We start from the raw sequence: 27,752 nt of genomic DNA, 5'->3' as shown, positions 1-27,752 counted from the left end.
GAGCTGGTCTGTCTTGATGTCAATATTTCAAAGAATACAGATAGATAGCTATCTATCACGTTGTATAATACTCAAGTTTGACTGATCAAAGGCCTCAGCATAAAACAAGATACAATGTACCTATTAGAAAAAGAAGTTGGCCATAGACTATAACACATTGGCACAAGATACAGTTTCCTGAACACAACACAGAGAGCACAGCCAGGAGAACAATAATCAATGTGTGGGATCGAATGAGGCTAAAAATATTCTGTAAGACACAGGACACCATCAATAGGACAGAATGGGAAAAAGATTTCCGCCAACTCCAGATCTTCACAGCAATACTGTCCAAAAAAATATAAATTAGTCAAGAAACTATACATCGACAAAACAAATAATCCAATCAGAAATTTGGTACAGATTTAAACGGAATTTCCAACAGTGTCTCAGAACATTTAAAGAAAAGTTCAACATCCCTAGCCATAAGGAAAATGCAAATCAAAACTACTTTGAGACTCCATCACCTGTCAGAATGGCTAAGAGCACAACCACAAGTGATTTCTCATGCTGCTATGTGGAGCAAGGGAACGCTCCATCACTGGTAGGTGTATGAACTTTCACAGCCACTATGGCAGTTTTTAAGAACATTGAAAATCAATCTACGTCAGCTATATCACTCTTATACATATACTCAAAGGACACTTCTTGATACCACAAGGACAGTTGGCTATCTATGTTCATAGCCCCTTTATTTGTAATAGCCCAAAACTGGAAACAGCCTAGATTTCCCTCAACAGAAGAATAGATAAACACAATGTGGTATGCGCAATGGAGTATTACTTTGCTGTTAAAACTATGGCATCATGCGGGGAGGGCGGTAATGGGGGGAGGATGGGGAGGGGAACACCAATATAGAAGGGGAGGGGGAGGGGTTAGGGGGGTGTTGGCCTGGAAACCGGGAAAGGGAATAACAATCAAAATGTAAATAAGAAATACTCAAGTTAATAAAGATAACAAAAACAAACAAAAACAAACAAAAAATATATGGCATCATGAAATTTGCAGGCAACGAGGAAAAGAAGGTCTAGCGACAGTGGGATCCAGCTCAAGGGGAGATCCCAAGACCTGATGCCATTACTGAGACTATAGGGCATTCACAAAAAGGGAACTATCATGACTGCCCTCCAAAAGACCTAATAAGCAGCTGAAAAAGTCAGATGCAGATATATGCACCCAACCAAAGAACAGAAGCTGCTGACCTCTCTGGTTCAATTATAGAAAAGCTGGAGGAGGCAGGGGAAAAGGGCAACCCTGTCGGAGGACCAGCAGTCTAAATTAATCTGGACGCCCGAAATCTCTCAGATACTGCATCACCAACCAGGCAGCATACACCAACTGATATGAGACGTCCAACACATATACAGCAGAGGACCCCCGGATCTGGGTCTGGGTTCATTCAGAGATGATGCACCCTCAAGAAACTGGAGGTCTTAGGAAGTTTAGAAGTCTGCTGGAGTGGTTGGAGTAGGGACATCCTTGTGGAGATGGGGGGTGGGGTGGGGTGGAACTGTCAAGGTATGGACCAGGAGGGGAATAAAATCTGCAGTGTAAAAACAAATAAATTAAAAAAAATTAAAAAAAGAAAAAGGAAATTTTCAGGCAAACAGAAAGAACTGAAAAAAAATCATCCTGGAAAAAATAACTCAGATCCAGAAAGACAAACATAGTGTTGACTCACTTATAAGTAGACATTAACTGTTATGTATAGGACATTCATGCTATAATCATAGACCCAGAAAAAGTAACAAGAAGAGCTCAAGCTGAGACAAATGGATATTCCTGAGAAAGAGAATTAGATTAGATTTTGTGGTTAGACTGGGGGGGAGAAACAGAATGAAAACAGGAAGTATCAGGTTTGGGGACACAGAGGGAGAGAAGACTAGAGATGCGACTGAAATTAGGGGGCTTTGGGGGAGCAATATAAAAAAATAGTGCAGTAGAAACTCCCTGGAATTTGTGAGAGTGACCCTAGAGACATCTCCTAATAATGACAGCCGTGAAGGAGAAACTGGCCATTTTCTAACCAGGCAAGTATTCCAGGAGTGGGACTGGCACATCAACCCAGCCACAAAACCTTAACCTACAATCAGTCCTTTCTATAAGATGTTATGGGATAATCAATGGTGGTTCAGAACTAGGGGAATGGCTGACTAATGATTGGTCAAATATAAATTCCACCAGGGAGCCCACAGCTGACACAGAATAGAAGGCCAGGAACCAGAGGCAGGACAGCTCAGAGACCCAGGATAGAACTTATCAACATTGGCATTGTCATCAAAGAGATGTCATCCAGCAACTGATGTTAGTAGATGCAGAAACTCAGTCAAACACTAGGTTGAGCCAAGGGAACCCTGCAGAAAAGGATGAGAAAGAACTGTAGGAGGGAGAGGGATCTAATTGAAGAAAAGACACATCCCACAGAGCCAAGTAAGCAGGGCTCATAAATACCAAGCCTATATGGGTCTGAACTAGGTACTTTGAATATACGTTATGGTTGTGTAGCTTGGTGTTCTTATGGGATCTCAGGAGTGGATTCCGAATATGTGTGCTTGGAACTCTGTTCCTCCTAATGGTTTGCCTCATCCAGCCTTAACGTGCGGGTTTGTTACTAGTTCTATTGCAACTTGCTTGATAACCCTGGGAGGTCTGCTTTACTTTGAAGGGAAATGGAGGAGATGAAATGGGAGAGAGGGGAAGTGGGGGAAAGGAAGGGTTTGAGTAGACAGAAAGGAAACTGCTGTTGAGATGTAGTGTATGAGAGAGGATTAATAAAAAAGGGAAGCAATATTTGTATCACTGAAATGATTAATCTTAATTGAAAATATTCCACACAAATCTCATAGCTATCATATACTCTTGATTAAAGTACAACCTTTAGAATAAACAAGTATCATACAAAACCCTAAGAGTTAATCAGAAGCTACAATTTAGTAAATTTTTTTCTATTTGTGTATATATGCACATGTGTTAGTGCCTACACACAAGAGTTTGGGGGCATTTAGATATGATATCTAAAAGAGACTGAACAAGAACAGAAGTCATAATAAGATAGTAATAATACTTTAGTTTAAAATTAAATTCACGTAGAATATAAAACTTCATCTAAAACAAGCCAAATACAATGAAAGGCAGCCATTATTAGTGTTAAACAATATACTAAGAACCCACAGGTGCAAAGGGTATGTGACAATGCTCAGTATTTGTCATTGCCATGGACACAAGACAGACTATTGACAGTATAACCACTCAAGGAAAAGGCTTCCAGATCCTTAGAAATTTGTAAATTTTTCAAAATCGAATAACCCCATTAAGGGGTCTATTTTGTTCAATAATTATTATAGCTATAGAGCCTTGTGAACGATTAGAACAACTCATAAATTAGATGCTATAGAAGGTACCTATAAATTTTAATGTATGCTATCCCAGTGATTATAAATGATAACTCTAATAGCTCCCTACCCTATATTATATTTAAAAGCATAAAAACAATTGTGCTGTAATTTTCTAGATTTTGTTGAATCATCTAATCACAACAGTCTACTGTGAAACAAATTCCAAAATTCATTAATTTCATGTCTTTATATAAACAAGTAGGAGCACAGATACAATGATCAGATTTAGAATTGGAGCCTAGATTAGACCAGATCTAGGACAAACCTCTTATGAGCATATATTTTCAGAATATATCCTTGTGTATAAGAAAAATATCACACATAGCTTGACTGGTCTTTTAAAAGGGTATTAAAGTGAGTATATAAATACAATCTTGTATATCGAAAGTCATTAATGAATGGAGGTTACTATTAAAACCTAGGTGATCATCTAAGTTTTCAAACTTGTATCTCAATCCTTAATGTACATTTTTCTGTAACTTATTAATTTTTTCAATGCATTGAATTGATATTTTTAAGAATATAGTATTTGCTATCATCCTAAGTGAGGTAACCCAATCACAGAAAAACACACATGGTATGCACTCATTGATAAGTGGCTATTAGCCTAACCGCTCTAAATACCCCAGATCCACAGAACACATGAAACTCAAGAAGGATGACCAAAATGCGAATGTCTCACTCCTTCTTTAATAGGGGAAAAAGGATACCCTTGGGAGAAAATAGGGAGGCAAAGTTTAGAACAGAGGCAGAAGGAACACCCATTCAGAGCCTGTCCCACATGTGGTCCATACATATACAGCCACCAAACTAGGTAAGATGGATGAAGCCAAGAAGTGCAGGCCAAAAGGAACCGGATGTAGATCTCTCCTGAGAGACACAGCCAGAATACAGCAAATACATAGGCGAATGCCAGCAGCAAACCACTGAACTGAGAACGGGACCCCCGTTGAAGGAATCAGAGAAGGGACTGGAAGAGCTTGAAGGGGCTCGAGACCCCATATGAACAACAATGCCAACCAACAAGAGCTTCAGAGCTTCCAAGGACTAAGCCACTACCCAAAGACTAGACATGGACTGATACTGGGCTCCAACCTCATAGGTAGCAATGAATAGCCTAGTAAGGGCGCCAGTGGAAGCGGAAGCCCTTGGTCCTGCCAAGACTGAATCACCAGTGAATATGATTGTTGGGGGGAGGGCGGTAATGGGGGGAGGGTGGGAAGGGGAACACCCATATAGAAAGGGAGGGGGAGGTGTTAGGGGGATATTGGCCCGGAAACCGGGAAGGGGAATAACAATTGAAATGTAAATAAGAAATACTCAACTTAATAAAGCTGGGGAAAAAAAAAGAAAGAAAATTAAAAAACAAAGAATATAGTATGCAAAGGTATTCATCCCCATGAGAGGTTAATTCTCTGTCTCTCATTTGATTTCCTCTTTACATGGTAATATATCCATTGTTATTGTCATTTTCTTGTCTTGGTAGTGACTCCATTTCTAAAAGAGACTCCTCAGGGTGGTGGACTTTCTGTTGTTCTGGCACAGATAATCTCTTACCCCTTTACCTGATGTTCTCTGAGCCAGAGATGTAAGAAATGTTATAGAGATGTATCTGGATCCCCAGATGCTTCTTTGATTCTCTTAAGTAATGTCCTAATAATAATAGCTTGTAATGTCTAAATGCCACACCTCTCCAGAACACTTCTCCTAAAGTATATCTGAAGCCCTTAGATTTTTCAGTTCATTCCTAAGATCTTTGATCCTTTTGATCATCATTCACTACCGCATGACTTTATCAAGCACATTATTAATGTAATCAATATTCCTTAAACTAAATTTATTTTCTTTTAACTTGCTGATTAAAAAAATGGACTTAAAACATGAAAGAAGAAATTAAAAGTATTTATTTACCTAGAAACATCATCCAGCTTCAAATAACTTTCTCACATTATTTGTATGAAAAATTGAAAATCTTGAAATAGTATAACCTTGATTCTCAGGCACTGCTGAAGGCTAAGAAAAGTGAAGCTCAGTGAATGACTTATTAATCTGGCTTTAAAATGGATGAATAATATACCCCAACCTCTCTGACATATGGTAGAATTTGCGGCAAGTTTGCCATAATGATTTCAGTTAATAAACAGCTGATTAGCATTATTTAACAGGTTCGGAATGAATGGAAAGAGTCGAATAGCAACATTCTGCCTAGTTAATTCCTCATTAGCAGACTTTCAGTCCCTGTATTTGACAGATTGTATACCAGCATTGACACAAGGTGACCTCCTGCTTGGACCTGTTCATCACCTTCAGTCTGTCATAAATGAAGTCAGTATAAATGTCAGAGCGAAAAGAGACATCACCAGAGACTTTATCTGATGCCTTGAAGCATATTATTGTCCCAATATTGTTATCACTGCACAGCCAAACTATATGGAGTAACAAAAATGAAGAATAAGAATGCATTTATATATATATATAATCTTAATTAAAGAATGTCACCCTACAATAAGAGTTAGAAACATTTATCACAGTAACTTCACATCAAATATATATATATATATATATATATATATATATATATATATATATATATATAATGTTTAAATTTCACCCAGAATGGACCATGCATTTAGTTTTTAGAAGACCAGAAGAGAAACTTAATGTTTTTTCTGAAAATATACACACCAATTTTTCTCATATGTAGCCTGTATTTCCTTTTTGAAAATGAACAAAAGGTTTTGAGATAGATTTGAAAGATTAATTGAATTAACTATTATAAATGCAAGAAAAGATTCAATAATTATAAAAGTCTTTGATCATTTTAGTCCTGGACTTTATAAGTTCCACACTTCAATCGGGATAGTCTCAATTTTCCAAGGAAAACCTCATTTACCACTTTCATCGGCATTGATAAATTATCTCTTCCTAAGAGCCCTTTGTTTGAATCACAGAATCAATTATACAATTGCACAAGATTTGTATTCTTCTGGTTGACAAGTGGAAATTGAACTGGTTTCAATTTATCTAAATGAAGTTTTGATTAATGCAACATGTTATTACAAACATAACAAATTAGTTATTTTCCAATGCATATTTTAAAATATCTGTGTAAATTTTCAACAAAGGAAAACTTGACAATTATTATCCCTAGAACTTCTATGTAAAATGGAAGGAGAATATTGATGTCAGAGGGGTATATTGCATTGGGAGCAAAATCATCATCTGAGAAAGGCTGATTGTGGTGTACAGAAAAGTTTAAAAGAAAGCCAAGCTATCTGTTGTTCTATAAATATTTATAATCAAGAATGATGATTAAAATAACTATTGATGTTAGTGTAAACATTTTCTTTAAGACATAGGCATAGACAAGACTAAATTATAAAATAATTCAAATTAGTATTTGACTTTATATATTGATAATTTCTCTCACATTAGTCTTGCAATATTATATAGCACTTAAATTCAATACAATAACGTTAAGTAAATTTCAAAACTAATATTTATAGGGTATTTTCCACTTCTTATTCCAAATGCAGGTATATTATTCTATCTAAATTGACATACTTCAGTTCCACTGAATTTATGGTAATCAATCATTGTAAGCAGGATAGACGTTCTCAATATTGCCTAATAAAGTAGTAGTTAAATATGTGGTAGTTATCAAAGAATTCCATTCACCATTTTTATGATATTCAGAGAGTATCAGACCTTATTCTTGAGAAATGTCTTCTTATTAAACCTTATGATTTTTGGTATAGGTACCTTTGGAAAGACAGCTGAGGCTCATGTTTTAAGCATTATATCCAGGATTTTAGAGGTAGAAATGGACAGTTTTGAGATTCTTAAAATTCATTTCCGTGTAACTAAAATTAATGGCTGTACCAGACTTCTAGCGATCACATAGCGAGCTGTTCTTACATAGTTTCCGTCATTCACTTTTTGTTATGGGATCTTACCTTTTCCTCCATCGTTGTTCAGTAATTATCTGGTGTTCTTTTGGTAGTCGTCTTCCAGCAATTACCGTGTGGCTTTGTTTATATGCTCATCAAATGCATAGAGTAATTTTTTTAATCATTCTATGTTTGTATCTCATTCATAATCTATAAGCATGTTCCACTGAATCAACATCTTTCTCTGTCATCATTAATTACATATAGTCTGTGTTTCCTTTGTTTACTAACTAATTTCAACTGATGTGGTCTGTGGGTATACAATTTCCTTAATAATCCATGATATATCACAAAAGGGGCAGCCGATCTATAGATGTTCATTTTTATCAAGCAATGTTCACATTCCCTCCCTTATATGCCTTTGTCAAACGTCATTCATGGGTGCTTTCCATTATGTCTGTAATTGTCTAAATGTATTTTATTCATTTTTATTTTCAAAGACAGGTTTATTTATAACAAAGACTTAAAGATATGAAGTATTCGATTCATTAATAGTTTTACATAGGCTTTGGATTTTTGTCATTTCAATAGTTATTTATTCATTTTTATCAAGGAAATTATTATTCTTTGTGTAGGGTTCAAATCAAACACAAACATAGGGTAATTTTGTATTTTACACTTGCCAGAGCAGTGTCTCAAACTTTGTATATAAATACTCAAGAAATAAAATGCAACTTTCGATAAAAATATTTCAAGACCAACAATGATGATGCAAATATTTTAAAAATTAAATATGTTTAAAAACCAAAATTCAAATGAAACCATGGTTTTTGTACCTTCAAATCTTTATTAAATTGAATAAGTATGATAAAATTGTTTTAATGTATTATAGGAAACCAATATTTAAAAAGGAGTATGTTGTTTTGGGTGCTGTTCAGTGACTAAAGTAGTTCTCGTTCAGCTGCTTTAATAGAACATTAAGCAAAAACTCTTAGGAAAGAAATGTTTATTTCAGCTTACATGCTAGTGTCCATTTTTAAAGGAAGCCAATGCACGACCTCCAAGCAGTCCATTGAACCTGAAACCAGTGCTGGTTGCTTTGTTACCCCTGGCTTAGTCAGTTACTTCCTTATATTGCCAGGGCTGTCCTTAAACATGGAGATTGAAGTTAATGAAAAGAAAACTGCTGGAGCTTGAGATGTAAATCAGTTTAGTAGAGGGCTTACCATGAAGCCCCATGTTTGATTCCTATGTTGCTCATAAACCAGGCATGTTGACTTAGGTTTATGATCTTCAGAGGAAAGTAGATACAGGGAAATCCAACTCAAGATCATTCTCAGGTACATGGAGGGTCCAAATGTTATTAATTGAATTAATAACACTGCAAACTTTGTATGTATGGTGCATTCCTTCTCATATCTCAGACTACATGTTTACTAGATTGCTATTTGCCAAGTACTTTTAAAGGACTTCACTAGTATGCTTGAAGAATACTTTACAAAATGATTTTTTGAAATTTAGTTGACTCCAGTGGTTTAAAACTGCCTAGGTATTCAAAGTTTTTGGCACAGATGTATGTGTGAAGATCTCTGAGAAGGGTTGAACCATTTTGGATTCTCATGATTGTCAGTATAGACTAAGCCATTCATGTTCGCAGTGAAGGTTGAGTATTAAGAAATATTATTCATTTCTAATTTATTACAACAATACTCTCTTAAACTTGCATATGTGATGGATGGCAAGAAACCAGGTATTCACATCTAATTATAAAGAGTTTTCTTTGTGCTAAAATGGACTCTATTTATCTGTCAGAGCAATCAGTCTCTGCATTTTTCTTTGTGTCTGCCACTGCACTACCTAAGCACTTAGCAAAGATATTAAATTAGCCAAAAAGTGTGGAGTGGGATGTTTTCCTTGTCTTCACTACATTTATCTAAGCCAAACTAAAGCTAAGCAGACTGTGACTAATATTAAAAGGCTTATTCTTATCGCAGACAGAGTTGTTTTCATTCTTGTTATTATTAATTGGTTGAATGCCAACAATATATCCAGTATAGGACATAATTGCACAATATATTCTTTCTCTTCAACCTAGGACAGGATCAACGGCTTTCATCTCATAACACTGATGCCCAAGTGATGAATGTCCTCAAAACCTAGTTTCCTCTCCTGCCTCCTCCTCTCTCTACTGTCTTCACAAGTTTTTGTTTTGTAAAAGCACATTGAGAGATAGCTCTTTAGTCCAAAAATTGTTCTACGCAATATACGTTGAAATGCTTTTGTTAGATGCTGACTTACACAAAACTTTATAAATATATATAAAGTTCTTTGAAGATGTATGTAATGTGTACTCATAATTTTTACTGACATGATTGGGGACATTAATGTAGAGATACATATTGAGGTAAATTTTCTATAGAATATGCTGTAGGCATTTGCATGTGAAGTATAAGATAGATTAAAGCATGAATAATACTTAAATTTTCTACATAAGTTATAAGATGTATAAATATAGAAACTTCATAATATTATTCTTCCAAGAGAGGTTAATGTTTTTTTAATATTTAAAGCTGTGTAAATCTTTCAGACTTGTACTTGTTTTATCTAAGATGAAGTTATATTAGTGTCAGGTGCCTAAATTTAAGCAAATATGTTAAATATGCTATATGCAACAAAAATATTAAATAGTTTTGTATAATTATAACTGGCCTTGACTATCAGCAGATTAAAGTGTAACTTTATTTATACCTTATGTTTCCCCAAGTAGGATTTCAGACTGGATTGATTCACAGGAGACTCTTTGGCATGGCCCAAAAAATTAAAACTAAGAGGTTTTAAGAATGCACAGTTACAGAAATAAAATTTTAAAAGTCATTAACCAGCCCAAATTGAGATCCACCCTAAGGGGCAGCTCCAAGACCAGAAACTATTACTGATGCTATGGTGTGGTTACAGACAGGAGTCTAGCATGACTGTCCTCAGAGAGGTCCAACAAGCAGCTGACTCAGACAGATGCAGATACTTACACCCAACCAATGATCCAAAGCCAGGGACCACTGTGGTTGAATTAGGGAAAAGTTGGAAGAAGCTAAGGAGGAAGACAACCCTGTAGGAAAACCAGCAGCCTCAACTAATCTGGACCTGTGAAATACCTCAGACACTGAACCGCCAGCCAGGGAGCATATACCACCTGGTCTGAGGTCCCAGACACATATACAGTAGAGGACTGCCTACTCATATCTCAGAAGGAGAAGATTAGCCTAACTCTTGAACAACTTGAGGCCCCAGGAAGTGGGAAGGCCTAGAAGGGATGGAGACATCCTCTTGAAGACAGGGGTGAGGAAAAATGGGATGAGGAACTGAGGGAGGGGGTAATGACTGGACTGTAAAAAAAATAAAAGGAATAAAAGTATAGGCAGTGGGCATTTAAATTTTATAAAAATTATATATTGTAATGAATTTTCCATAATATAACAATCTTTATCTAAATTTTATGTCAGCACAGTTTGGGCCTTATAACAGCCTAGGTAAGGAGTTAGTGTCGCTGACAACATATAATAGACACTATGTAAAAACTGATTGCAATATGCGGTGAAGATTTGAAGATGCAGGGTAGAAGGAGAAACAAATGAAAGAATCACTCCAAGAGCTTTTGCCAGTATTAATAAATAAATCCATAAAAGAGCATCCAATGTGTGCTAGAACACAGTATTATAAAACTTACAAAGTACTTCACAAGTGCAAGAGGAATTAAATCACAAATAGCATAATAATGAACCTCTGTTATTTGAACAAGGTGAATAGGAAAAAATGAATATTTATAACTTTCTATGAAAGCCATAAATTGATTTATAGGATAAATTCATAGAAAAGCAAAAATATTAGACTATGAATAAATAAAGAGAAACATGAAACAGTTTCACTAAAATCAGGAACTAAACAAGACTGCCCACTCTCTCCCTACTTATTCAATATAGTACTCAAAGCCCTAGACAGAGCAATCACAATGAAAAGCAGTCAGGGGGATACAAATTGGAAAGGGAGAGATAAAATTATCACTATTTGCAGATGACATGATAGTATATTAAGTGACCCCAAAAATTATACCAGAAAAATCCTAAACTTGATAAAAAAAATTCGGCAAAGTGGCTGGATATAAAATTAACTCAAACAAATCAGTACCTTTCCTATACTTGATGGATAAACAGGATGAGAAAAGCAATAGGGAAATGATACCCTTCACAATAGTCACAAATAATATAAAACACCTTGGTGTAATTCTAACTAAGCAAGGGAAAGATCTGTATGACAAGAACTTCAAGTCTTTGAAGACAGAAATTGAAGAAGATCTCTGAAGATGGGAAGATCTCCCATGCTCATGGATTGACAGGATTAATATAGTAAAAAGGGACAAAAGGCAATCTACAGCTTCAATGTAATACCTATCAAAATTCCAAATTAATTCTTCATAGGTTTAGAGCAATTTGCAGATTCATTTGGTATAACAAAATACCCAGGATAGCAAAACCTATTCTCAACAATACAAGAACTTCTGGGGGAATTAGAATCCCTGATCTCATGCTGAATTACTGAGCAATAGTGATAAAAACTGCATGGTATTGGTCCAGAGATAGGCAGGTAGATCAATGGAATAGAATTGAAGAAATGAACCCGCATACCTATGGTCACTTGATCATGGACAGGGGTGCTAAACCATTCAGTGAGGGGAAAAAGACATCATTTTTAACAAATGGTGCTGGTTCAAGTGGTAGTCACCATATAGAGGAATGCAAATCAATCCATTCTTATCTCCTTGTACAAAGCTCAAGTCCAAGTGAATCAAGGACCTCCACATAAAACCAGGTACATGGAAACAAATAAAAGAAGAAGTTGGAAAGAGCCTCAAACACATGGGCACAGGGGAAATTTTCCTGTAAAGAACACCTATGGCTTATGCTCTAAGATCAACAATCAAGTGGGACCTCATAAAATTGTAAAGCTTCTGTAAGGCAAAGTACACTGTCATTAAGAAAAAATGGCAAGCAACAGATTGGGAAAAGATCTTTACCAATCCTACATTTGATAGAGGGCTAATATTAAATATATAGACATAATTCAAGAAATTTGACTCCAGAGAACCAAATAACCCTAATTAAAAAGTGGGTGCAGAGCTAAACAGAGAATTCTCAACTGAGGAATATCGTATGAAGCACCTAAAGAGATGTTCACCATCAGGGAAATGGAAATCAAAACAACCCTGAGATTTCAACTAATATGTCAGAATAGCTAAGATAAAAAACTCAGGTGACAGCAGATGCTGGCGAGGGTGTGGAGAAAGAGGAACACTCCTCCATTGTTGGTGGGATTGCAAGCTGTTACAGTCACTTGGAAATCACTCTGGCAGTTCCTTGGACATAGTAGTACCTGAAGACCCAGCTACACCTCTCCTGGGAATATACCCAAAAGTCTCCAACCTAAAACAAGGACAAATCCTCCAGTTTGTTTATGGCAGTCTTATTTATAATAGCCAGAAGCTGGAAAGAATCCAGATGTCCTTCAACAGAGGAATTGGTACAGGAAAATATGGTACATTTACATAGTGAATTACTACTCAGCTATTAATAACAATGACTTTATGAAATTCTTAGGCAAATGGATGAAACTAGAAATTATAATACTGAGTGAGAGAACCCAATCACAAAATAAATCACATGGTATGCACTGACTGATAAGTGGATATTAGTCCAAAAGCTTGGAATACCCAGGATACAAGTCACAGACCACAAGAAGCTCAAGAAGAAATAAGAACCAAGTATCAATGCTTCAGTCCTTCATATAAGGGTGAGCAAAATACTCATAGGAGGAAGAACCCTCAGCTCTTACACTTCAGCATGAAGAAGTATAGAGAGATCCTTGCACAGAAAGAATTTTTTCTAAGAAACTGATCTGTTGTTGTTGTTGTTGTTGATGATGATGATGATGATGATGTTGATTTTGATATTGTTGTTGTTGTTAATTTCTACATGCAGGCCTATCTAAATATAGCTAACACTGTTTCATGTTATCAAGGTATTCATTTTCAGACTAAAATTGAAACAGGCAGAGCATGAAAATCTAAGAACCGTAGTCACAGGAATCAGAATTTGTACCTTATGACGTCTACATTATTTCAAGTTGTTTTATGTTCATATTGTCACTTTGGCCAAAAAAATAATAACCCTGTGAACATTGAATCTTGTGATGTTATCAAAACACAGATTTTGCATAAACAACAGAAACTAAGAGTCTATACTCTTTTCATATCCATCCACTCAAAGTCAAATAAAAAAAAATAGAACCTAAAAAAGGCATGGATTTCGAGCAATCCCTATTTGAATTGAATAAAATAATTTAGAAAAGAGGAGGGGAGGATTAAAAGAGGGGAGGATCAGATGTGGGAGAAAACAGGGATGATACACAGAGGGTCAGGAATTTGAACAGAGTTGTGTAATAATGCAGAACAGAGAACTGGGGAACTGGGCGGGGGCTGGGGATGGGCAAGCAGTAGCAAGTACCAGATGCTAGGAAAGCAATAGGCTGCCAGGACACAATGGGATGAGATAAGCTGAAATTACCAACAAAAGGGATGGAGAACCTATAGAGATCACACCAAGAAGTTAGGCAAGCCCCTGGTTGAAGGATGGGGCCACCCATTCATCTCCAACTTTTTACCCCAGAATTGTTCCTTTGTGAAGGAAATATGGAGACAACATGTGGAACAGAGACTGAAGGAAAGGCTATCCGGAGACTGCCCCGCCTGAAGATCCATCCCATATGCATACACCAAACCCAGACACTATTATGGATGCCAAGACGTGCTTGCTGACAGGAGCCTGATATAGCCGTCTCCTGAGAGGTTCTGCCAGAGTCTGACAAATACAGAGATGGAAGGTTGTAGCCAACCATAGATCTGAGCATGGGATCTCCAATGGAGGAGTTAGAGAAAGGACTGAATGAGCAGAATGGGTTTGCAACCCCGTAGGAAGAACAAGAGTATCAACCAACCAGACCACCCAGAACTCCTATGGACTAAACAACCAACCAAAGAGTATATGTGGAGGGACCCATGGCTCCAGTCACATATGTAGCAGAGGATGGTATTATCGGGCATCAAGGGGAGGAGAGGCCCTTGGTCCTGTGAATGTTTGATGCCCCCGAGTAGGTCAAGTAGATGCTTCCCCGAGTGGGGAAGCAGGAGTGGGTAGGTGGGTAGGAGAGCACCTTCACAGAAGCAGGGAAAGGGAGAATGGGATAAAGAGTTTCCAATGGGAAAATAACATTTGAAATATTTGATAACATTTGAAATGTAAACAGTAAAATATCCAATAAAAAAGAATAGCAAACCAAATGTAACACTCATTTTATTAAAAATTTACCAAGAAAGTTCATTCAACTTATTATAAAGACAAACTGAGAAGATCCAAAATGTAAATCTTTTCATGAATTATTCTGTGTCATACTTAAGTATTTGTACACAAATTCTGAATTGTAGAACTATATACTTGCATGTGTTTGTCAATTTTAGATTATTTCAATACACTTGTCAGATTTTTTATTGTAATATTTTACCTTTTTATAGCCTAACTATAAAGGTTTGGTAAAGGACATATCTTATATTTATTCTTATGTTATCATTCCTCCTATATTTTCCTTTAAGATGTTTTAATGTCATTTTCAGTAAATGGAAAAACCAAGACATTTAGTCTTAGCTGAATGTTAAGTGCCTAAAAATTCTGCTCCATAAATATTTAATGTTTAAAAATATTAGACATTCCGCCTATGTATGTAACATTCTGGACAGATGTAGAGGTCAGAATAAAGGTTCTCTCTCACAAAATTATGCAGAATCACATGATACAAGATGTACTACCATTTCTAATTATGATTTCCAGCTCATACTTTTCACTAATAGTGAGCTACATAGCACAAAACAGAGTTCAGAAGTCAATCCAACTAACCATGAAGATATGAACATAACTTACATTCTTGTTCTTTAAGGAAGAAATCTTATCTGTATGTATTTTTTAGCTGTACATAATCACATGTATAGCTATAAATTAATGTGGAGCCATTACCCAGCTATCAGACAACTGTAGGTTTGGTGATAACAACCCTTGTCTGTCACAGGCTGTTATAATCACAGACTAACCATTCTGCAAACAAAAACAGTCATTCAATTTCTTAGGAAATCAAAGTTGTTAACTGTCATCCTAGTGTGCTTTTTTCTGCTGTGGCAGAATACCACAGGTGAAGTAGTAAATATATTTATAATTATAGATTTATAAACAATACACCTGAGAAATTTATATTTTATAAAAATGGAACCCCCCCCAGACACACACACACACACACACACACACACACACACACACACACACACACTCACACTGATGAACACTTCACAGGTAACATGAAGAAAGGAAGGGGAGTGGGGGTTTAGGGTCTGAGGCTAGGGAGCATGGCAGCTTAGAATGTTACTAGGTAGAAAAGCTTAGTCACCATGCTTATGCAATGTGGGCACTTATTCACTAAGCATTACTCAACCCCTACTTATGACCTAACCTCATATTACTGTCATGCTGGAAATTCAGAGCCAGCATATGCTTTCGTGAGTTCATAGCTACCTCAACTCCAAGTAATATGTAATCCAGGACCTTCACCATTTCTCATACTTTGAAGACTTAGTATCAGTCGTCTTCTTCAACATCCAGTTCACAAGTAAGAAGTATTCAGAAAACATTTCCACTCGTAACCATATATTTAAAATTTAAAAATAAAGAAGATGGACAACTACCCTTAAAGAATCCAGGTGGGCAATGTTAGTTACACTTCAGCCTTTGCACAGAAAACTTTCCAGTTCTCTATCCACACAAAATCTTTCCATATTGATTCATGCTTGTCTCATCTTAGTTCGATTAGGCTCCCTTTCCCTTTCACTTTTGGATGATCACAATGGTTCTAGCTTCTGAGGTCATGGTCTCCTTGGGAGTTCCTCTGTCACTTCTCCATGGCCTCTTCCCTGTGTATCACACATCAGAGTGCTTTGCAAGTTTTGTCAGGAGAAAATCATGAAATAAGCTTCTATTACTGGAACTCACTCATCTATTTTTTTATAAACAATTCAAGTACCAACAACTTTCACTTGGCCCTGATCCTAACTCTTTATTTTTCTAATTCCTCTTGATTTCATTATTCCTTTGAATCATGGGTAGCATAAAGTGTTATTACAAACATCTTCTTCTTAATAACTCTTGCTTTTCTAAGAGCTATTAGCTAGTCGTGTAATATGGTTTATAATATATAAACTTTCCTGTTCTTACACTCTCTTCTGTATTTTATTTACATATATATAATTTACATGGTCAATTATATATTATATACTTATATAATATCGATTCACAGATTGATATGTTATGTGTTGTGTATGTGCATGTGCACATGTGTGTCTGTAGTTGCACACAGATGTGTATGTGTGTGGAATCAGAAGATAGCACAGTTTGTCTTTCTCTATACTTTGATTATTTTTGAGGACAGGTTTTTCATTAAACTTTAAGCACAGCTGGACTTCCTGACAGTAACCCATCTCTCTCTCACTTATTCTCTAACATCCATCTTTTTCTTTCTTTCTCTCTCTCGTTCTTTCTTTCTTTCTTTCTTTCTTTCTTTCTCTCTCTCTCTCTCCCTCCCTCCCTCCCTCCTTTCTTTCTTTCTTTCTTTCTTTCTTTCTTCCTCGCTCCCTCTCTCTTCCTTCTCTTCTTTCTTTATTTCTTTCTTTCTTCCTTCCTCTCTCCCTCCCTCCCTCCCTCCCTCCCTCCCTCAGTCTCTCCCTTCCTTCCTTCCTTCCTTCCTTCCTTCCTTCCTTCCTTTCTTTCTTTCTTTCTTTCTTTCTTTCTTTCTTTCTTTCTGTGTTTCTTTCTTACTTTGTTTCTGAGGATCTGAACTTAAGTTTTCCTCATCTTCCAACAAGAATTTTGCTGAGTAATCATCTCCACTCTACCTTGAGGAGGTTTATAACACACATTACTTATATTTATCTAAATTATTACACTATCATCGCCTCTTCAAAACTTGAGAATTCAATATTGCAAAAGTTCTGCCTTTTCTTTCATTTTTTAAAAACAGATTTTACTTATTTCTAGTTCCTCTGTCTTGAAAGTACAGTAATAGAATTCAACTGTCAAAAAAGATAACATCATGATCATGTTTCTAATGTTCTTGTGGAACAACAAGATTGGTAATGACATGTTTTTGTTTTCTTTTATTTTTGCAGCAATTGTGGACAACAACTATATCAGTGCTTGTAGTAAAAAATAGTATTTGTTTTTTCTGTCACCAGCCAGTCAAAACATAAATTCTCATCCATATTCTAGGTCTGTCTTAATAGTGATATCTTATAAAATACTCTATTCTCTATTCAACAAATAAGGCAAGTTATTCTCACAAACCTTAGTGGGAATATAAATAACAACTGAAATGGGAGGAATATTTCTTGCATGTATAATAGTTTCAAGAGACCAAAATTGTTAAAGGGCATCATTATTTTATTTTATGGTGTCAATCAAGGGTTCATGAAAGCAGATGCAATTATTTTCTTTCATGTTTAATCTTTCTTGCCTGTAGAGAACATGAGAAACAACACAGGAACGTCATTGGTGGCCTGGATCTTGAATCAAAACATCTTGCTTCTCATATTTCACTTCTATTTGGAGTAGGTCCTAGCTGTATGGTAATACTTAACCTCCAATATTTTTGTAAAAGAGTGTCCAGCTGTGATCTTAATAGATTTTGAATCAGCCTAAGAATTATCTATATATCTAAGGTTTAAAAGAATTCAGAATTCTTTATTCAAAGTTTATATCACACTTGTTTATTTAATAAATAGATACAAAAATCAAAGAAATATATTTATTTTCTAAAAGACCCCTGAGAAAATTTGAATTTTAATAACTGTAAAAATTTTAATTGGTATTGTCACACAAACGTAGTAGCAAATTTAATTACCTTCTTCAGTATTCTTGAATCAAAAGTCAACAAATGATTTCCAGACATAGTATAGTAGCTTCTAAAGAAAGTAGAAATTAATAATATATTCCAACTTTCTGTTTGATTATCATCATTAAATGTGAACACTTCCATATTGTGTATACAGGGACATTTTCCCACCTTCCTTCTAATGAATAAAATTTTGAAAATTTGCAGTACAGAATCATATAGCATGATTAAATCACTATTTTAAATTAGTTAAATAGGCTACAATTTCAATACAGATGACTAAAGAAACACCATTACATCAGTGAATTCTTATTCTATTGCTTAAAATATTCTTCAACAAATTGAAGTTTTTTGCTCCATTAAAAATGGTTGTATAAATGGAATATTATTCAGCTATCAAAAACAATGACTTTATGAAATTCGTAGGCAAATGGTTGGAACTGGAAAATATCATCCTGAGTGAGGTAACCCAATCACAGAAAAACACACATGGTATGCACTCATTGATAAGTGGCTACTAGCCCAAATGCTTGAATTACCTTAGATGCCTAGAACACATGAAACTCAAGACGGATGATCAAAATGTGAATGCTTCACTCCTTTAAAAGGGGAACAAGAATACCCTTGGCAGGGAATAGAGAGGCAAAGATTAAAACAGACACAGAAGGAACACCCAATTCAGAGCCTGCCCCACATGTGGCCCATACATATACAGCCACCCAATTAAACAAGATGGATGAAGCAAAGAAGTGCAGGCCAACAGGAGCCGGATATAGATCTCTCCTGAGAGACACAGCCAGAATACAGCAAACACAGAGGCGAATGCCAGCAGCAAACCACTGAACTGAGAATAGGACCCCCGTTGAAGGAATCAGAGAAAGAACTGGAAAAGCTTGAAGGGGCTCGTGACCCCTTATGAACAACAATGCCAAGCAACTAGAGTTTCCAGGGACTAAGCCACTACCTATAGACTATACATGGACTGACCCTGGACTCTGACCTCATAGGTAGCAATGAATATCCTAGTAAGATCACCAGTGGAAGGGGAAGCCCTTGGTCCTGCTAAGACTGAACCCCCAGTGAAAGTGATTGTTTTGGGGAGGGCGGCAATGGGGGGAGGGTGGGAAAGGGAACACCTATAAAGAAGGGGAGGGAGGGATTAGGGGGATGTTTGCCCGGAAACCGTGAAAGGGAACAACATTTGAAATCTAAATAAGAAATACTCAAGTTAATAAAAAAAATGGTTGTGTAGGTCTGGAGAGATGCCTTAATTTTTAAGGACACTGCTGATCTTGGGAGAATTCTGATCCAATGTGGCAGCTCACAGCCATCCATATTTCCAGGGAGTCTGAAAACCTCATCAGATTTCTATCTGCACAAGGCATGCATATAGTACACAAACAGATATACAGGCAAAATAAATATAAAAATATTTTGAAAAGTTTAGATAGTTCCATCCACTCTCAGATGCTCAGAAATGACTTGCCTAATGTGACATTTTTTAAATCAATAGTCTTTATTACACACAGCCAGGCTGTGTAGAAGAGACTGAGACCAATTGACCCACCTGGAAAGAAAAATCTCCAACCTTTGAGCTATATGCAGTCTGAGCACTATACCCCAGGTTTTCCTAATTTTTGTTCCTGTAACTCATCGACCACCTTCCTGTGTGTAATCCAAAATAAAAGTCACTGGTTCACCAAGTGGGATAATGGTGCAAAGGGTTTTTTGGTGGTTTGTAGACTTCCTTTCTGGGTAAGTTGTCATGTGCATGTTGCATCTCTCCACAAAGAATGTCTGTCATAGAACACTAAGTTATGTTCATAACTTCAGAAACTGCAAGGATATTGGGCAGGATTTTGTAGTTTTCATAGTTAATAAAAAGTTATTATTTATACATGGAATTAATTATTTTTGCTTTTTCTCATCTTTAAATGTACCCTGTAAGCTGCTTTATGGTATTCTAAGTATTCACAACATTCATAGGTTTCTCTTGATGAATTGTATGATATAAAGAGATTGACCAGCTTAGCTCATGTTTGCATGGAATGAAAGGCATAATGCACACATGATAATTCACTGATAAGTGGATATCAGCTCAAAAGCTTGGAATACCCAAGATACAATCCACACAACACATGAAGCTCGGGAAGAAGGAAAATCAAAGTACAGATGCTTATGTCCTTCTTAAAAGGGGGAACAAAAATATTCATAGGAGGAGATCTATAGACAAAGTTTGGAGTAGAGACTGAAGGAATGGCCATTTAGGGCCTGCCCCACCTGGGGTTTCAGCCAATACACATACAGCCAACAAATCCAGACAATATTGCTGATGCCAAGAAGTTCATGCTGACAGGAGTCCAATAAAGTTGTCTCCTGAGAGGCTCAGACAGAGCATGACAAATACAGAAGGGGATGACAGCAGCCAACCACTGAACTGAGAGTGGGGTTAGAGAAAGGATTGAAGGAGCTAAAGGGGCTTGCAACCCAATAAGAACAACAATACCAAGCAACCAGAGCTCCCAGGGACTAAACCACCATCCAAAGAGTACACATGGACAGACCCATGGCTCCAACTGTATATGTAGCAGAAGATGGCCTTGTTGGGTACTTATGGGAGGGAAAGCACTTGTTCCTGTCAAGGCTGGACCCCCTAATGTAGGGGAATGTCAGTGTGGGGAGGGGGGAAGGGGTAGGTTGTTGGGTGGGGGAACACCGTCATAGAAGAAGGGTGAGGGTGATAGAATGGGGGTTTATGGACAGGAAACCCGAAAATGGGATAACATTTGAAATATAAATAAAAAAATATCCAATTAAAAGCAAGAGAGAAAGAGAAATTGACCAGCTTAGCTCATGTTTGCATGGAACAAACAATACATAAATTCATTTCAAACTTTAAAACTCAGTTTTTGATAGAATTTCTAAGGACATAATTTATTTTCATGCATTATTTGTCTGCTATATTATTGGAAATTTGTTTATTTTGTGATACATTTTAAATAAATGCTCAATAAATTTTAAAATACTACTTTTGAAGATTATATGTTAGAATAAATATTTTTCAATTAAAATAATATGTGATTTTTTTTAGCTGATATGCTTCTTGTTTTGTACTTTCCCTGTAACTCTCTACTGATCATTTAACCTAGGGAAGGCATATGACCTACTTATCAAAGTGTGATGAGAGCACTGTAAGAAATATTTTATCTAATAAAGATGAAGTCCATTATAGAAAACCTCAGTTATCAAAAGGTATAGTACTAGAACCTAGTCCCAATATTTATATCTATGAAATAACTCCTATACTCAAAGCTCAGAGAACAACATGGATGAGGAAGACAAAACATTGCAAGAGTCAGATGGTAAGAGAGTTGGCTGTGAGACTGTCTTCTAATAATGTTAGAAGTTATACCCGTAGGACCTCACCAACATGACTGCCTCAACACAAACTCAACCAGGACAACAATGTGCTTTCCAAAGTGGTTGGGGGGAAATCCACCAAACCTTAACTCTCTACATCAAAGTGTAGGTAATTAAAAACTGCAAAGAGTAGAAGAAATACTCTACCCCAGAGAAGAGCACAACGATTTGTATGCAATACAATATGGTCAGACTTGAAAGCATGCATAGAATTAACAAATTACAGACTGAATACTTTATATTTAGTTATATATACCGGTATACACATAAACATACATGAAGTTAAGAAATAATAAATGAATCAGGAATAGGTCATTAATGTGATTTGGAGGAAGGGGATGGGAGAAATTATGGACTTCCATTGTCTTCAAAGTGAAGGAACATTTTAGAAGGCTACTATTTATGTATAAGACAAAAATATTCTGTCTAGCTGCATTTATTTGTTAATAAACATAATGTACATGACAAGAGTGATGGTTGTAATAGCAAAAGGTATTACATGTAAATGATAGCATGACGACATTGCTTCTTCGCATTAATCACATAAATACCATTTTTCCACACTTAATTTTAAGTTGTGTAAGACTGAATATAGAACCTAACAAAGTATAGTCAATATTCAATTTTTTATTAATCTCAAGTAGAAACCTGAAATTTAGATGGGTTTTATAGTCATTTAATAGTTTGTATTCTAAAGTGGAACTTTAGAATATTTTTATTTTATGCAAAATATGAAAGAAACAGTGATGCATACAAAATTTGTGTTGACAGATAATTGCTCCTTTGTTTTAGTAAAGCATTTTTAAAGAATCATAACACGCACATATATATATATATATGTATAATATATATGTATAATTCCTTTGTTTTTCTGTTGTCCTGAAAAATTAATTTATCATTTGAATCCTCACAGATTTTTCAGAACTGTTGCACAATAACATGGCAAAAACTATTATGATTTTTTATTGATCTTACATAATGCTTTGGAGTTACAGTTTGAAGCATTGTTTTCTATCTACTTGTAAGAATGGCTGCTATCAGCTGCTCTAAAAACAAAATTTTGCAGACATCATTTTTATTGCCAAATAGAAACTATTTTGCTAATACCTGCTTTGTGCTCTCACCTTGATGATACTATTGTGCTGAGTAATTCAAGCCTTAAACAGAATCTTTCAAAATGACTCTCTTCCCTTCAATACTGAAGCTTTTGCCAAGATATTAAGGTTCTCCAACTACATTCAGGTTCTTCATTATAGTTACAAGAACACAACTGTTCTTTCAAATAAAAAATCCTCTAGGATTTATGAAACTATTTTACCCATATCATTTTTTATAAATATATAAATTTTTCTTCAAAAGAAAACTATAACCATGTACTGGAGATGTTAGTGGTAGATAGTTTATATTACCATTATGATCAGATTACAGTTTCAATGAATTTTATTATTTATAGATAAATATAGCATAAGAAGAATACTAGAATGATCTAACTGTTGCATACATATATATAATTTCATAAAATATTTAAATAAATGATTAAAATAAGTGACTTATATGATAGCAAATCCACTACATTAAATCAGATCTGAATCATAAGAAGACTAGAACGAGTCAAGAATAACTGTCTCAATATCTATTCTCTACTATATAGACACCAAAATAATTATTTATATATGAACTAGAAGTTAGAAGTGATGAAAAAGAAATTATAAATTGTGTCTTTTCCCACCTTAAACTGAAATGAATCAGTTGTTTTCATAAATATCACTGTAAGCCCCAATACGAAGGATTTTGTTATTATACTAAGATTAAATTTAAGTTTTAAACTAAAACTTTTCCTGTGAGTCCATGGTCATCCATCTTGAACTCCGATCATGTAGGAAGACATAGGTAGAAGTATATTAAATCTGACAAATGACCTCCCATGTGCAAAGGAGGAAATAAAGATTCATTCTCTGTGTTTGTGAGATCATTTTGATGAAAGGAAGGCTAATTGAGGATGACATTCATTCTAAATCTAATTCAAATCAGCATTTTTACATGAAGACTCATCACATTTCCAATGGTACCATAAAACAGCTTAGTAAAGACATTTGGAATTTGATACTTGGAATTTTTTTAATGCTTCATCAGAACTGACATTTTTAGTGGTAATGACTTTCCAATCTCAGTATTAGTCAAAGTGGGTATCCGTGGTATTTTATACTTTTTATTGAAGAAGAAGCTTTTGTTCTTTAGCATAATTAAGTCTTATGTTGCAGAGAAAATTGCAACTAATACATGATTATGCTCAGGAAATGTGGAGAAAGTGCCAACACAGGGTTTCTTATAGTAAAAGCAAATCACCTTGAAATGATTAAAATGTAAAATTATGAAGGACTCATTGCATGGCATTCAAAAATAATCATATTCCAAGACCAAGAAGCACTATTGTTGTTTTTAAAATGAAAAGGTGATTGCTAACTCTTTCCTCTTTAAATGCTCCAAAATCAGCATTAATGTTATCTTATTAACACACATTTACCAGCTCAACTCTTTTAAAAGACAACACCTCATCTTTTATCTAGTAGAGTTTTGTTAATTCTGCAAATTTCATAATATAAATGTCATTTGTTAAAAGTCAGGGTCACTATATTTTTATGTGTAGATTAAATTGCATCTGATTGTATTTATCCTATGAAAAATCCAACCATATCAGACACTGACTTACTAAAAACTGGAAAGAAATCTATCCAGTGACTTTTACCTTAAAAATTATATCGGACTTGTTTTTCCATACTAATCAATAGTATGAACATTCCATATACATCAATCATAATCACGAGCTAAGTATAGAAATGTATTTTCGTCTCTAGCACGGACATCTGAATTTATTCCAAAGGTAAAACAAAATATAATGCTCGGCCATATAAATTTAATTTGAAAAAAATTTCAAATAGACATGTTTATAAAAAAAGCATAAGAATCTTGAAATGGCTTATTCTTTTCATTAACCTTCAATTTAATATGCAAGAAACAAATTCTTTGGCAAATATTTTTTCCTATTGGCATAACATGGATTCATAGCTGTATAAAATCTGAGCTTTTCTGAGTAACAGGTTTCATTGCCATATCAGTAATGTTTGCTGTGCACAAAGCTACCTGCCCAGTCCACTGCTCTATTTGTACCACCCGAGTCCTCTCAACACTTCCCGTTTCCTGTAAGAATGGGGAGGTAAAGGGTTGTAACATTTGTTTGAAAACAAAAAGAGTAAAAGTAAAGAATGAAAAAAAATTCCAGGATAGGTATCTTTGCAACATATAGACATTTAAAATGTAAAAGTTTTAACTAAAAGTTGAGCAAAAGATATTTTTATACTTACTCAAAAATAGATGTAATATATAATATGTGTGGGTATATGCCATATGTGTATAGTAAATACAGTGTCAATGTTTCAATGGTTATTATAAATATTTAAGCACACTGCGTTCTTTAAGTTATATGCCTTTTGATCATATACCCAAAGGATGTTTTATTCTACTACAAAGGCATTTGCTCAAGCATGTTTATTGCTGTCATATTCATAATATCCAGAAGGTGGAAACAACCGAGATGTCCCTCCACAGAAGAATGGATAAAGTAAGTATTAGCTATTAAAAAATTGGCCAGTAAATATATGAACTTGAAAAATATCAACCTGGATTAGGTATCCCAGGTCCAGCAAGTAAAATATGGTACCTGTTCTTATACAGATAAATAGAGAAGTCAATGACAACCACAATGATTAGATAGAAAGTAAGCAACTAGGGGTTACAGATAGATTTCCTTATGAAAAGGGAATAGAACAGATGATTATGAATGGATGGGGTATCTTGAATGGGTGATTCAAGTTGAGAGAGGGACTGTTGAGATAGACAAGACAGGGAATATGGGGAGAGACAGCTACAATTAAGACCATTTGAGGAGTTTCTAGAAGCGTAATACAGTAGAAACTCCCTAAAGTATATACATATATTAAGGTGATCTAAATTGATTTGCCAATAATCAGTGAAACTGAACTCCCACTGGTCATCTTTTGTCCAGATGAAGCTTCCAGTCCTGGAATCTGTTTACATTTAATTGAGTTGGGAGCCAAAGGATTCCCATAGGAATTCCCAAATAAAATGTGCTGTTGTTAAGAATATAGATTGCCAACCAACTAGAACTCCCAGGGACTAAACCACCATCCAAATAATACACATGGACAGACCCATGGCTCCAGCTACATATGTAGCAGAGGATGGCCTTGTGGGCACCAATGGGAGTCATTAGTCCTGCCAAGGCTGGATCCCCCAGTATAGGGGAATATCAGGGCAGGGAGGCAGGGAGGCAGGAATGGGGGATGGTTGGGGAGGGGGAACACTCTCATAGAAGAAGGGGAGGAGGGATGGGATAGGGGGCTTATGGGTGGGAAACCGGCAAAGAGAATAACATTTGAAATGCAAATAAAAAATCCAATAAAAAAGAATAAAATAACGGAAATATAATGTTTGGATATAGGCCATATGCGTATAGTAAATACAGTGTCCATGTTTCCATGGTTATTATAAATATTTAAGCAGAATAAGTGAAAAACTTACAATTTATTTAAAATAAACTTCAAAAATATCATCGAAAATAAAGTTGAAGTTTTTGTTTTAAAAAAAAGAACATAGATTGCTTTTCACAAACTGACAGCAAGGCCCCATTGCCGAAGACAACATCTACACAACTCGCTGGATATTGAAAAGCCGAGCAGATGCCTACATAGAGTTCTCATTTCTGTGCTTGAACATCTTTGGTACAGGAAGGTACCCTGCATGCAATGAAAAGAGAAACGAAAACACCCACCTAGCCACAAACCATCTGATTAACAATGGTGTTCTGCCTGCAAGATTACTCATATGAACTCAAAGAGAAACTTGGGCATCCTGCACAAGTCACTTGGATATATTTTATGGCTTCCTGTTTAGTGTGGCACAAACTTGTGGACATTCCCAACCAATATCTGATTTGACTTAAGGCCCACTCCATGAGATGGAACTCATATCTGACCCTGTTTAGGTAACCTGAGGCTACACAGCCTAGAGACATAGGGTAAATCAAATACTACTTTTCTGAAGAAAAAAGAAAGAAGGTCAATGAAATGCCTCCTAATTAATGACGTTTTATTATACTCATAGACCAGTACCTGGCCCAGCAACCATCAGAGAAGTTTCCTCTGAAGCAGTTAGGAGCAAATATAGATACCCACAGTCAGCGATTGTGCAAAGAATGAGAGACTTTGAAGCTTTCAGCTTTAAAGGAGACGTCTTAATCAAATCCCTCCCCTTAGGGCTTAGAAACACCTGCAGAAGAGGAGTTAGAAAGAGTACAAGAACCAGAATGGGCAGATACTCAAAGAAAAGAAGCTTCCCTTAATCTGCATGATCAAAGCACATATGAGGCAGCATGCACAGGGCCTGCACAGCTCAGCGCCTGACTCTCTGCATACGTACCATAGCTTCCAGCCTCCTGCTTATGGGATTCCGGAGAGTTTGAATGAGTGGTGGTCCCTGACTCTTGTTCCTTTGCTTAGGCTTTGCTTTCAAATAAGAGACAGAAAGGGAGTTGATCTGTATAAAAGAAATGAGGGATTAGCTTGGAGCAATAGAGAAGAGAAACCAAAACCAGGATATATTATGTGACAAAACCCCATTCTTAATGAAAGGAAAGAAGTAAGTTATATTTATCTTTCGATTGATACTAACTCACATTCTTTAATGTAATTATTTTTTGCTTAATCCTGTTACATCTTGCTCACTGCCCCATCCCTACCACTCCCTCCCACAACCCTTCCTCCTCCCCGTTCCCTTCTCCACTGAGTTGGTAGGGGATCCTGAGTTTCCTTCCCCACTCTGGCACAAGTCTCTGTGAGACTAGGTTCTTCCTCTCCCATTGAGGCCAGACAAGGCAGCCCAGCTACTAGAACATATTCCG

The sequence above is a fragment of the Rattus norvegicus genome, chromosome 15, assembly GCF_021556685.1.
Source record: "Rattus norvegicus strain SHRSP/BbbUtx chromosome 15, alternate assembly SHRSP_T2T, whole genome shotgun sequence".
Classification (NCBI taxonomy): Eukaryota; Metazoa; Chordata; class Mammalia; order Rodentia; family Muridae; genus Rattus; species Rattus norvegicus.
Note: the sequence above shows the minus strand (reverse complement) of the source record.